The 12,711-nt window shown below is 43.4% G+C and overlaps 1 long non-coding RNA gene across 1 annotated transcript; it reads right to left on the bottom strand.

Moving 5' to 3' along the window:
- Positions 1-4,603: 4,603 nt before the first annotated feature.
- Positions 4,604-6,927, bottom strand: LOC112988898 (uncharacterized). Its single transcript, XR_003260651.2, has 2 exons — positions 6,304-6,927; positions 4,604-5,588 (listed from the first exon to the last, which is right to left on the bottom strand). It is a non-coding gene; the product is annotated as an uncharacterized LOC112988898 (long non-coding RNA).
- Positions 6,928-12,711: the final 5,784 nt, after the last annotated feature.

The raw sequence follows: 12,711 nt of genomic DNA on the forward strand, positions 1-12,711 counted from the left end.
GAGGTATGAATAGCCCTAGCCGGTACATTTTGTTTTGGAGCTGGTATGATGATGTGAGCTTGAGAAGGGAAGATTTCTGATCTGAGCTGTTCCTGCTGCCTCTGTGCAAGTCCCCTGTTTCAGTGCCACAAGGCAGAGCGCTACTAAGTCCCTCCTGCTGCGGGGGGGAGATGGTCATTAGGGATTTCAGAAGCTCCTGACTAAGCCAGGAAAACTACAAAGGAGGGATTGCAAAAAACAGAGAGAGAGATTTTGACTTTGTTTTCCTATTGTAGAAACACTCAAAATATTTTCAAAATAAATACAGTAGGACCAGAGAGAGAATTCTCTACAATACTTAGTGGTATTTCTTTAGGGACATAAAAAGAGCTAGAGGAAAGGAAGGAGAAGTTAGCCATTCCCTCTGTCATCGAGAGGGATTTTATAGACAGCAGCTCCCGAACCAGGAGAGAACAAGGGTGAGAAAAGAAATGAAAAGCAAAGCTTGAAAAACCCTGGGAGGTTCTTATAACCCTTATGATGATGCTACGTTTGGACTCTAATTAAAGGATAACTTTGTTCTGCCTCCTTCAAAACTAAAGATATGGGCAGCACAGCCTTATCTTTAAGAATCTTAAGATATTTCTAATGATATTTTTTGCTTTCTAGTTCCAAAATGGATAGGAATCAAGCCAGAATCATTGGTCTTTGCTCTTGTATGAATCTCTCAAGTTCAGGGGGAAATGAACTTCTTCACTGCTGTTCAGCAAGTTGTTTTTCACACACAAGCGTGATTATAATTGATTCACTGACAAATTACCAACATTACCACAACCTGTTAGTCCCATAAGTGCATTCCTCTGGTGGCTAAGAAGTTCCTGTCATTCAAAGAGAGACCAAAATAAAGATAGGTAAATAAAACCTTGAAAAAAGCAAATTGTAGGTGACACCTTGGAAGGAAACTGCTTTAAAAAAAGCTCTATTGGATGAAATTAGCTCACTTCAGCTGATAAGCAAAAAGTTCCCATCTAGTAATTAGCATCACTTAGTAACTGGTCCATAAAAAAGTGGCAGCAGCCACTTACCAAATAACTGTCAAAAAGCAAATAATCTGGCGAGTTCTCCTTTTAACAGAGCAAGTGCTTGGGGAGGGGGAGTCGTGCTCCTGTTAGCAGTGTCTCACGCCGGAGTTAACGCACGGTCCCCTCGGCAGGTCGGGCCACCGCGGCCCCGGGCGGGCGGAGGGCTCCGCCGCGGGAAGCAGAGGGGCAGCGCCAGCCCCGAGCCGGCCACGTCCCTCCGCATATTTTGCTTCATTTCTCTCTGGCCACCTAAACCCACGTCACAAATTCAGGTTGTAGGTTTGGCTGCAACAGCATAGAGCATTCGTGGCTGCTTTTCTAAACAGACCCAAGTAAGCAGGGTCTACTGAGCCTGCACAAGATCATTCCCACCAGCGGCAGAAAGAGAATCGCACCCTGTGGGTATGAGGCTCCCTCCGCCTTTCTACGATCTCTTAGTATCAATGGTAATTTTTTAAACCCTTTTTTTCCTAAAAGTTGAAGAAATGCTGTCACTGTGTTTTAATTAAGTTGTTGTCTGCATAGTTAGCTGCCTTTCTTGTTCAGCAGGCTCCTTTTAAGACCAAGGATAACCCAGAATTTGTCAAGATATTTTCTTTCTCCTACATCTTTTTTTTTCCCCCAGTGTTAATATATGTTTCATATTTAGACACATTCTTCCACTCCCCAGAGCACACTTGGTGGAGCTGGGGACAAATTGCTGGTTTGAAAAGGGTTAGGCATTAGGTGATTTATTTATGCAGGAAGACCAAATTGATTACCAGACTTCCCTAATCTCTCTCTTCCCCATCACAATTATGATTCATCCTCCCATATACGTTTTCCTGCATTCTCAAGCATCACTGGTTAAAAATAACTCCACCACCCTGGTTTACAGAACCCAGGTGGCCAGTTCACTGAGCGCTTGGTGTGCCTAACAAAAGCATTTTCTTTTGCCCCACAGACAAACATATCCTTATTGAAGCATATGTACCCAGTCAACCTCCTTTTCTCCAGAGGAGACCTGATCAGCAGAAGTGCTGGTTACATTCCATACTGATATTTTCTTGCAGGTCCTCTGGGGATAATTGCTGAGTTCTGACAGCTTTGTGTCTAAATATGAGAGTATTTAGTTTAGAGATGTTTTAAAATAAAGTTGAATCCAAAGGTCACTTATTGTCACTTACATATGTGCAAGCCCCTCTCAACCCTGAAATACACAGTCAGCTGTTTGGGATCCTAAACAGTGGGTGCGTGTAGACACGTTAATAAAAAGAAAGATATTTTGCAAAAATCATACCCAAAAGCAACACGAACAAATAGACTGAGATCTTCGTCAGATGAAAAGCAAGTACTGTTTGAATAGGTCAGCAATGAGAATAGCCACCTCTGTCCTCGAGAGCAGGCCCCAGAGGAGACCAGCGGACGTGGCCGGGGAACGGACACCTCGCTACAGGGCCAAACAAGCCACCGCAACGCCGGGCCGACCGGGCCAGGCCCTGGCGGTTTTGTGCCAAACTCTGCAACTAGGCTCCTGGGCACCGTGTCCAAGCTCGGTTCTCCAGCTGGAAATGAAAACGGTCCGGCTTTCCTAACTTCCACAGAGCGCTGAGGATAAATACATCAGGCTGAAGTGCATGCAGTAACTAGAGCTGTAAAAGTTCTCGGGATAGATGATTTAACTGAAATAAAAGGCACAAGTCAAAAAGGGAAGGCAGGAGCCCAGCTCCGTGATCTACGACTGCTTGGCTGCACGCACGTGATGAACCAGAAGGCGGTCGAGCAAGGCCTGCAAGGTGAAAGGAGGACAGACAGTGTCCTCAAAAGTAAAACAAACCAGAACAAACAAGCCAGAAGATAAATATTTAGTGTTACACATGGGAGTGGATGGAGTCAAGGAAGTGCGTTCCCCGCGCTGCAGCGACGCCTCCCGGGGCGGGAAGCCCGCGGCCCTGCCTCGCCCCGGCACGCAGCACAGCGCGCCGCTACCCAAGGTGCCCGCGGGGCTGTGCCCCCATCACCAAGGCCGAATTCGGGACAAAGCTGTGAGCAAGGCAGCATGAAAATTACCTGGAGGAACACTTTAAATAGCATCTAAATGAATAGGATAAATACCTATTGCCACCCTTCATGCCCTGTTGTCATCTGTAAATTCTTTTAACTCTAGTTTCAGGATATAAGCATGCTCAGACTGAGCCCCAAGTTATTCGTACAGCACCCATCTGAGATCATCACTTGGACCAGCCCAGAAAAATCAGTGGAGATTACATGCTTTTAAACTACCAAGGCTTCAGCTTATTAGCCTGGGAAATAAAAAAAATCAAGTTAATTATTCTAACCTCAGAAGGACCAAGTTATTGATTCCCTCCTCTGCTAACGCATTATTTGCCTCCCAGGGGAGCTGCCCTGCCAGTGGCTTCCACGACGCCGATTTTCTGATCTCTTCGGTATCACACGCTTTTGGGAACGCCGCTGACTCAGGCAGATAGCATGTTTCATTGCGGAGGGCTGGCCTGCGGCAGCTCCCAGCTCCCGCGCTTGCAGCCACCCTGGGGCTCCCCAAGAGACACCGAGCAGCATCACGAAAGCCCCAGGAGACTGCTTCGGATGGGAGCTCCGGAATAAAGCAGGCCAACAGATGAAGAGAGGGAAATGAAGAGAATTAATCTGGAAAAGGTAAGGTAGAAAGAGATGTTGTACAATTCAGATTCCTCAAAGGACCTACTCTAATTACTCCTAGATGTTTTCCTCTACAATCATTCTCCCCATCTGTTCCCTGTGTCCGCAGCTGTATGATGAATGTGGGATAATTCTACTTCTTCCAAGTGAATGCAGAGAATTATTTTTATTTAGTAAGTAATAATGAAGCTAACATTGTTTTATTATACCTGGTGGCTCCACATATGTCTTTGAAAGAGAAAGCCATAAGGCAATTTCAGGATCTGTTGGCTATAACAAGAACTCATGACTGAGCAGCTGATGAGGAACAGAACAGAGGAGAGAGAGGCTGCAGCTAAATTAGCTAGAAGTGCTGCAAGCCGCAAAGTAGGCAAATGAGTACCATATAACAAGTGTAATCCCACAGCTACTGGGATGACCTGGATAGCAGTTGCATCTGCAAAATTAAGGGCAGAACTTAAAGCTAACCTGTGATGGGTCCAGCTACAGGGAAGAATCCATAACACCATGCTAACAGGTAGGAAACAAAGGAAATTATAAAGGAACAGCTTGACTAATGCAAAGAAGGCGTATGGGGGCTGCTATGCAGCCCCAAAGCGGTATCACAACGTCCATTGGACTTGACGAGCTTTTCTCCCATAGGCTTTTTATCCTACGCAGCCAACGGAAGCTGAAGACAAGCAGGTCACTGGACAGCATGACTGCAGGAAGTCCCTGGCATTAACGTTTGTCATCTTTCGTTGATTTAAGAAAGTTTGTCTTGAAAACTCCTGGAAATATAAAGTACATCTCTGGAGAGCAAGATGCATTTCTGTGCAGAAAGGTATAGTACAAGTTACACAATGTAGCTGATTCCAGTGACTATGCATAATACTAGTAATTAATTATGTTTTCAAAGATTACTTGTTTTCAGTCTTTATATAACACTAAGAGCCACACCTTCTGTTGAGCATACATAAAACCTACAACTTTCTTCACCAGAAATTAAGGAACAAACAATTGTCTGAGTTATGTCTTACTACAGAGCTAATGCAAAGGTTTCACTTTCATCAGAGCTAGTAAGAAAGACTGAACAATGTCCTGAAAGTATAGAGATTATTCTTACAAAAAACACTGAAAAGAGTTCTCTACTCTGTTAAAACAGAAGTTCTTTTGCCGTGGTCCACATGTGCTTCCAAATTTAAAAGATTTGTAAATTATGGGTAGTTATTTTATCAGATGTGGAGATCCTGCAGGCATTTTGGCAGGCTATTAATCTTTAAAGCTATTGGTTTGTCTCCAAAAACTATGAGAAAGGTGTTGGCAACAAAATCAAAAAATCATAGTATGATACAAAACAGGGCAAACAAGATACTAACGGGTTTCTTCAGTGGAACTGTGAGGAAAATCAAAGCTAGACTATTCAGAAGTAGAAGCTGGGTATAACCTTCTGAAGCCTCTTCTGAAGGTTACTGGCCAAATCAGCATCCTTCACTGTATAAAGTTATTGCTTAAAGACATTGAGCCCCTGCAGAAGGGCTCTGGAGGCTCCTGATGTCCGAGGAGAGGTTCCCTCTGACTCAGTGGGCTTTGGCTCAAACCCTTACTCAGCAGCTGGCTGCACGTGGTACAAAGACCATGACACTGCTTATGGGAAAGCACACCGCACGTCTGCTTTTTCAGTCAGAAAATTAGCGTCATCACACACGGGCAAGTCTCCTTCCCGGTGATGGATGGCCTCGAGCACGGCACGGAGAGGCGGCTGCGCAGGGCCCGACTCCTCAGAAGAGACGATCTGTCAAAGTTCGTTCAGCTCTGGTGTTCCTGCGAGAGCCTCCACACCTCTGCCTCGGGTCAGAGCAGGCGTGCTGAGGGAACAACGCATGAAACCTGGAGACACAGGCAGGTGCAAAAGGGAAAATAAGATGCATGGAAGAGAAATAACCACTTAAAAAAATAATTCTTAATTAAATAAACATTTGAAAAGCCAGTGAGTACACTATCGCCTCAGTCACAGCCGGGAACAGGAGCTGTAAACAGGGTCAGTGTGTGCTCTGCAAGGCATTTGCTAAGTCTCTGCTGTACACAACCAGCAGAGGAATCTGCAAGTCGCAACAGGCTACAAGACTACAAGTACAGGAACTTTCCAGGGCAGCGAAGCTGTTCTGCGGACTACGGGAACTTTCCTGAAACAGTAAACAAACAAAGACAGACAGATGGAAACAATCAGGAGCCGAATGACTCAAAGTGCAGGAGCGCAGCTATCCCAAATTGGTTTAGGACTTGGAAAAAAAGATCCAAAAATCTAAAGCTACAAGGAGGGGAGGGAGGGAGGGAGGATCGACCACTGGCATACGCAGGTGCAGAGACACCAGCAGTGCCTCTGGCCCAAAGCCGTTAGCAGCAGCAAGACGCACCAGCGTGCCGGCGAGGGCTCGTGCAGCAGCGCCGGAGGGCGGCAGGCACAGCACAGGGAGAAAGGCGCGGGACACGCAGCACCAGCAGGGCCGGCAGCGCGGGGCTGCAAGGACTCTGGGTGGCTTGTCCCCAGAGTCCCAGGTACCGTCCCACAACCCCTGCATATATGCAAAAACGGGACGTGTACCTGAGGGCTAAGGGCTCAGCAGCTCCAACTTCTGTCAATTGCTGGCAATCACTTCCTGGCAGGATTTTTAGTTCCAGGATGAAAGAAAACTTATGTAAAATTCTCCTCCCCTTCTTTATCAGCTTCAGAAAGGAGACACGTTGTACCTGAAGCCAGGGGAAAGAAGAAAAGGAGAAACAAGCTCTGTGCTCACAGGAGCACTCAGTTCTCCTTTACTTGTGAGTGGTTGACCGAGTTTGCCAGACCTCTGCCCAAGCCCCTCAGACACACCCGGTGCCCTGACGCCTGTCCTCACCCACTGGATTACCCCGATTCTTCTGTTATTCAGAGGACCTCGGCTGCTTCTTCCCTACAGAAAAGGCAGTTGATGCAACATATCATGCATGTTGGCAAACTCTTCCCTTAAAAAGGCTCTGCCAGACAGGGTACGTTCCAAGACATTTTAGACCGGATAAGTCTGTATCTTCTGGTAATTCTATGGTTTCTTGAAAAAAATATTCGCAGATGACCTAATCATAAAAAACTGAAAGGTTTATTTTGGCATATTTTCCAACGTGGAAAAAAAAAGCAGAGAACCTGTGAAAGAACAGGGGAATGGATTCCCACCATATACTGATTGCTCAATGCAGTTTAATAATTTAGCATTTGCTACCTACCTTACATTTTCCAATTTGTCCATGTCATCCTTCTGCAAGAGTCCATCACATTACAGAAGTTTAAATAAAGTATATTCTGCAACACCAGAATCATATACTCAGAGCATGGCAGTTTTCTGTACATACCATTCTGGGAAAGAAGAAGAAGAAGAAAAAGAAGAAGAAGAAATCTTTATGGAAAGATGGTAATGCTAACTCATCTGGTATATGTCAGCAGTTCCTTCTTCCCAGCACATGTGATTCACAGACTAGCCTGCATGGCTGTTTGACTCACTGTCGTACCAGATAATCGCAGTACTTCAAATGCTTATGCTGCTTGCTGCAAGCACCACTGATGAAGGGACAAAAAATTACTGAAGGAGAAAGGAAGGGGTTTCGACTGAGTGAAACCTTCTGATGTCAGACACACATACCCTGCGTAGATAGCTGTAAAATATGCAACAGGCTGATAAACACAGACTTGCGGCTGTGGGTATTTGTTTACCATTAATTTCCCTGCAGTGTATTTGAGGAACTGCCAGCACGCAGACCCATACGCAGCACTCTCCAGCTTGCCCGACTTGGACCAGCTGCTACTTCTGTTACAGCAGAAGTGCATAGTGGGAAGCTAGACAAGAAAGATTATTAAACTGATAGTGTATGTTGCTAGAGCAGTCCAGAAACTGCACAAATGAAATCAAGTGCTGGTAACTGCAGGAAAAATGGAAAAGTCTTTGCATTTTCAAACTAACGCTTCTCTTCCTGAGCCTGCATTGGGAATGCACAAGTAAAGGAATTCTGCAAAATGCCCAAATTCAATAGACAGACTCAAAGTGATACAGTTACACTGCCCTCTACTTGCTAGACAGCTAGTTACATATTTCATAGCAAAATACAGTGGAAAAGTTTCAGTAGTGAACTGTGGGCTGTGACAGATTCTCAGAACGACGTGTTCCGAGATTATAGGCATGGGGCTGGCCACCTCGTTCCTGTAACGAGAACGTGACATCTGAAAAAGCTAAAACAATTCATCTTTGAAAATATCAGTCCAGGGAGGTAGCTAAGGCAGGAAAAGAAGGAGGTAAATCAGCTCTGCATTCTGCAAAAGATGTGTGACGGCAATGGGAGCAAAGCTGGTCTCTAGGGGAAAAGCTGTCAGGAAAAAATACACAAGAAGATAGGGAAAAGCTGTACGGCAGAAAAGCCGGCAGATCCCGGGCTGCATCATGCAGTGCAGTCTCATGCTTCCAGGGAAGCAAAGAAGGTCAGAAGTGGTTCTGAGATTTGGAAGTGATTAACTCTTTACTGCTGTGCAAACGGGCGATGGGCAGGCACGGGGTAGTGCCAAGCCTGTCGAGGCCACTGCTGCAACTAGAGGAGGGTAGTGGCGAAGGGGCTACCAGAGAGCCCCTTCTGTGTCTGGTATGCAATGAAACTGTAAGGGTCCAAATGGCAATTCGTTGCCTCAGTTTATTTTAAGTACAGGATATTTAGACTAATACAAAAAGGAAAAAAAAAAAAGACATTGACTCAACGTAAGATCCAGCAGCGCTTGTCATTCACAGAGCCTCAACACCGGGGCTGAGGAAAGCAAGCCTTGGCTTCGATTGCAGGCATTTCTGAAGCAGAGCCCTTCCTTTCTATCCAGACTAACAGTGGGGACCATTCTTGCACAAAAAACAGAAGAGCAGGACACTGTATCCATTGTATCTAAATCCAATGTAGTCCAATTTTTAGAAAAAGATTAACAAGAACAAAAACATCAGCTACCAAAAAGGCCTCTCCATAAAGACCTGACCACTGCATGGTATAATCAAAAGTTACTGACAGAAGATAAAGCTGATAGAAGTAAACAGGAAAAGGGTTTAAAAGCAGACATCCCTTTGTAACACTGTGAACATCTCTGGAGAAAGTCCCAAATCTAGGAAAATTATTGCAAACCACTATCAATGGTACTTTGCTAAATATAAACAGAAGAAAATATATAGCAAGCAGATCCTGGATACTGGACACCATGTAAAGGAACAGAAACTTTTCTGTGTACTCAGTTGAAACACCATAGCAGTCACTGGACGGATAATTATATTTGAGCAGACTAAAGTTTGGCTATCCACAGCCATCATGGTTCTTTTAGTTCAGGATCTAAAGGCAGTCACTCATGGGGAAAACCCACTGATAACAGACCGCCAAAAGCATGCTCTGTAAACCGGCATTTTGGGAAAACATCAGATAATCTAATACTAGAGATTCAGAGGAATAATTATATGGGAGATAATTTCAAAGAGACCCACTTATCAAGGCTTCAGACAAAAACAGGTCTCTGAGGAGAGCAATGCTAGTACAGTTATTCATACCATTCTTCATGAGAAGCAACAGCTCAGCTGAAAATGCCCCTGTCCTGGCAGGCAGACCACAGGCCAGCTCTCGGAAACTGCCATTCCCGGGAGAACCGTGCTGGTCCCCGTGAGGTGGGGGCCAACCAAAATCTTTTGGCCCTGAATCTGGACTATATTCCACCTTCCTAACCTACTGCAAGGCAGGGCCTGCAGGACATTTGCTTGAACACATCAGTGTGTGAGTGTGTACACGCATGTAAGTATACTAGTGGTCCCATAGTAAATCACAAATTTATCAGCCCATTTTTACCGTGTTTTTAATACAGAAATTATTCTTCAAAATCTATTTTAATTGTTTTATAACTCATATGCAACTTTAGCAGGAAAGGGGAAGAAAGAGGATGAGATTTCTGAACAGGCCAGATAGCTCATTGATATTCCCACATATATATTTATGAGTCTTCCTGATACTTTTGTTACACAACCAGTCTGTTCCAGCTGAAGTTAAGTCATGAACTGCAACAAAACAAAGCAAAAAGATTTCATTCCCAAGAGCATTGGCAGCAGCACTCAGTAAATGTGGGTGAGATTCCAGAGCAGCCAAATGATTAGACATAAAATTCTTAATGATTTTTAGCAACTAGTTCCCTTATATTTTGCTAAGCATCCACAAGATATCTTCCAGCGACTTCAAATAATGAAAACTGTGTTGGACTCTATTCTTTGCAAGTCATTTTAAATCTTATCAGTTATACACTTAAGCTTTTAAAAAAGGGTATACTAGGAATGGCATCAAAAATAACAAGTTTGCAGCAAGATCTCTGATGTCACTCTTATGCAGAAGAAAACCTGAACTGTATCTGATCAGTGTCATTAAGGTAAATCTCTAAAACAATGTCTGCATTAATTAGCTAAGCACAAGCTATAATCTTAGCTCTGCTTTCATCCAGGACTTCTTACCAGAGTCGGATACAGAGCTATCCCACCGAATAGGAGTTAGATACAACAGACAGACTCTCTCTTGCCATTAGTATTTTCATATTTCAGAATTTCTCCCCACTCTCTCTAGGAGCCAAAGTAGCAGAAACACAGAAAGATCTATAGGAAGATCCTTCCCTTTCAGAGGGATTAAAGTCACTATCTACTGGGCCTGTTCCAAAAAGCAGTTACTATGATCACAGATCAATGGCAAGCCATGCGAAGTTTTCCATTAAAGACATTTATGTTCATAAAACTGCATTTCAACTACCTGGAAATAATTACCAAAAAAAAAAAAAACAAAAACAAAACAAAAACACACAAATAGAGAGTGTTACAGTTTTGGAGAAAAAATAAACTAAACCTACTTACTGCAATTGTTTAATAGGTGGAAAAGTATTCATCAGAAACATTTTAAAAGAAAAAAACAGCTTTTTGATTACTCTTCATTTCCATCCATTGTGCCTTCCTGCGCCCTCAAAAGATTATCTGTACCTTGTGGCATTTTGCTTTTGCACTTTTTTTCTTTTTTAATCAAGAACACAATCTTAATTCACTCAGTGAAAGTAGCTGATATTTGGAGATTATTTTCAGGGGTTAGACATTAAGATGTGGCATATGGCTGTTTTCCTGCTGTTTTATGCTTGGCAGCACTGCATAACCTCGAAGTCTGAAATACAGTATCTTATCTTTTGGTGTTATGTGCATGGAATATTTCACTTTATGTGGCTGTTTTGCTATTAAGGGTACATATGCTCACAGTAAACATAACCTACCCATCCTTGCAGGGAAAATGTGGTGGTGGTCAGGATGGTGGTGAGGTGCTCCCATCCCCTACTGGAACCTGCCTGAAATGCCACCCAGCCATTAGCTCTCCTCCTCACAAATGCTGTGTAAACTCATCAGTGAAATCAATACCTCCCTCACTGGCAACCTCCAGTACATGCAACAGGGAAGACTGCAGGGGTTACTGCATTAACCTGTAGTCATTTTAAAATAGCTGAACATTATGGAGACAGGTGACAGAGTTGCCTGTTAAAGCTAAGCAGACTTTTCCACTTAAAGAAGGAATTAAACACTTGGTTTAAACCAATATATTAAGAAATTCAGGATTCGAATCTTACAGACTACTCCTAGTCTTGCTGAAAATTACAGATGTTTTCTCTAATTCAATTATTAAATATTAAAACAGGCATTTAAAAATACTCTTTGAGATCTGGACTACCTTAATCCACCTTCCCTCTAGCCCTCTATCCAAACTGCCACAGCACTTGGCCAACACAGGCACATGCGTGGAGAAGCACGTACACAGGCCTACGCAGATCAATTCTGTCCCAGAAAGCTGGTTTGAATTATCCAAATGCAAAAGCTATTTCCTGGTAACATTTAATATTTTACCAAAAAAGGCCTGCCTATATAGTTCTCCTCGAATTTTCACTTGTCATCTCTGACATTATCTCCTTAACCCGCCAGCAAGATTTAGCAGACATTCCCTGCTGAAGAAAATTTGGCGGTTGTCTTAAGGGTCCTAAAGTAGAAGTAACAGTGTCTTAAGACGGTTGTCTTAAGGGTCCTAAAGTAGAAGTAACAGTGATATAGGTTAGAATGACAAAATAAGGACATCATATCTAAGAAAAATACTATATAGGTTAAAATACCAAGCTATTGTCAAACATACTAGAACTATACTATATTATATATATATAACTTACTATAACATACAGGCATATATGTTTGCAAGATAAAGGAAGAATCATTTCTATCGTACAGTTCTGGGGAATACAGCTCATTTCATTAGCAGTCTTACTCTCCTACATCTTCCTGCTTTATCAAATGGAGACATTTTAATCGAACTACTGCTCCCTGGAATCCTTCTTGCCTATAGAAATCAAACACTGCAATTGTTATTTTGGTTTCCTCTAAGAACATATCTTTTCCCCTCAACAAAAGTGGTAGGAACATTGGGGAATGTTGAGGATTTGGCGGGGGGGGGGGGGGGTATTCTTGTTTTATTTTCCCCTGAAACCACCTTAGAAACTGTATTTCTGCCTCTTCTAGCAAGTTATTTTTAGGGGCTGTAGAAGGCTGGGGGAGCAAGGAGCTGAAAGTGTCAGAGAGATCCTAAGAGCAGCTGTTTGATGAAGGGGAAGTTCTCTCCCAAAAGGCCAAAGGTTGCTGAGAGTGGCCTGAAGGAGCCATGGCTGAGGGACTGAGGTAGCTCCCATCTGCCACCTGCTCTTCAAATTCAGAGGATATTTGCAAAACTACTTCCAAGATGTTGCTGTAAAAAGGCAGCTGTGGAAAAGAGTAAGTGACCAAGGAAGTGCTACTTTACAAAGATCATGCAAACTTTAATTGTATTCTCTATAACTCTCAATTCCACCAATAGTTTTTCTCCCTTACCTTACTCCCCCAAAACCAAAACTGTAATCAAAGTCAACTGAATTATGGAAGTTGCT

Source organism: Dromaius novaehollandiae, chromosome 9, assembly GCF_036370855.1.
Source record: "Dromaius novaehollandiae isolate bDroNov1 chromosome 9, bDroNov1.hap1, whole genome shotgun sequence".
Classification (NCBI taxonomy): Eukaryota; Metazoa; Chordata; class Aves; order Casuariiformes; family Dromaiidae; genus Dromaius; species Dromaius novaehollandiae.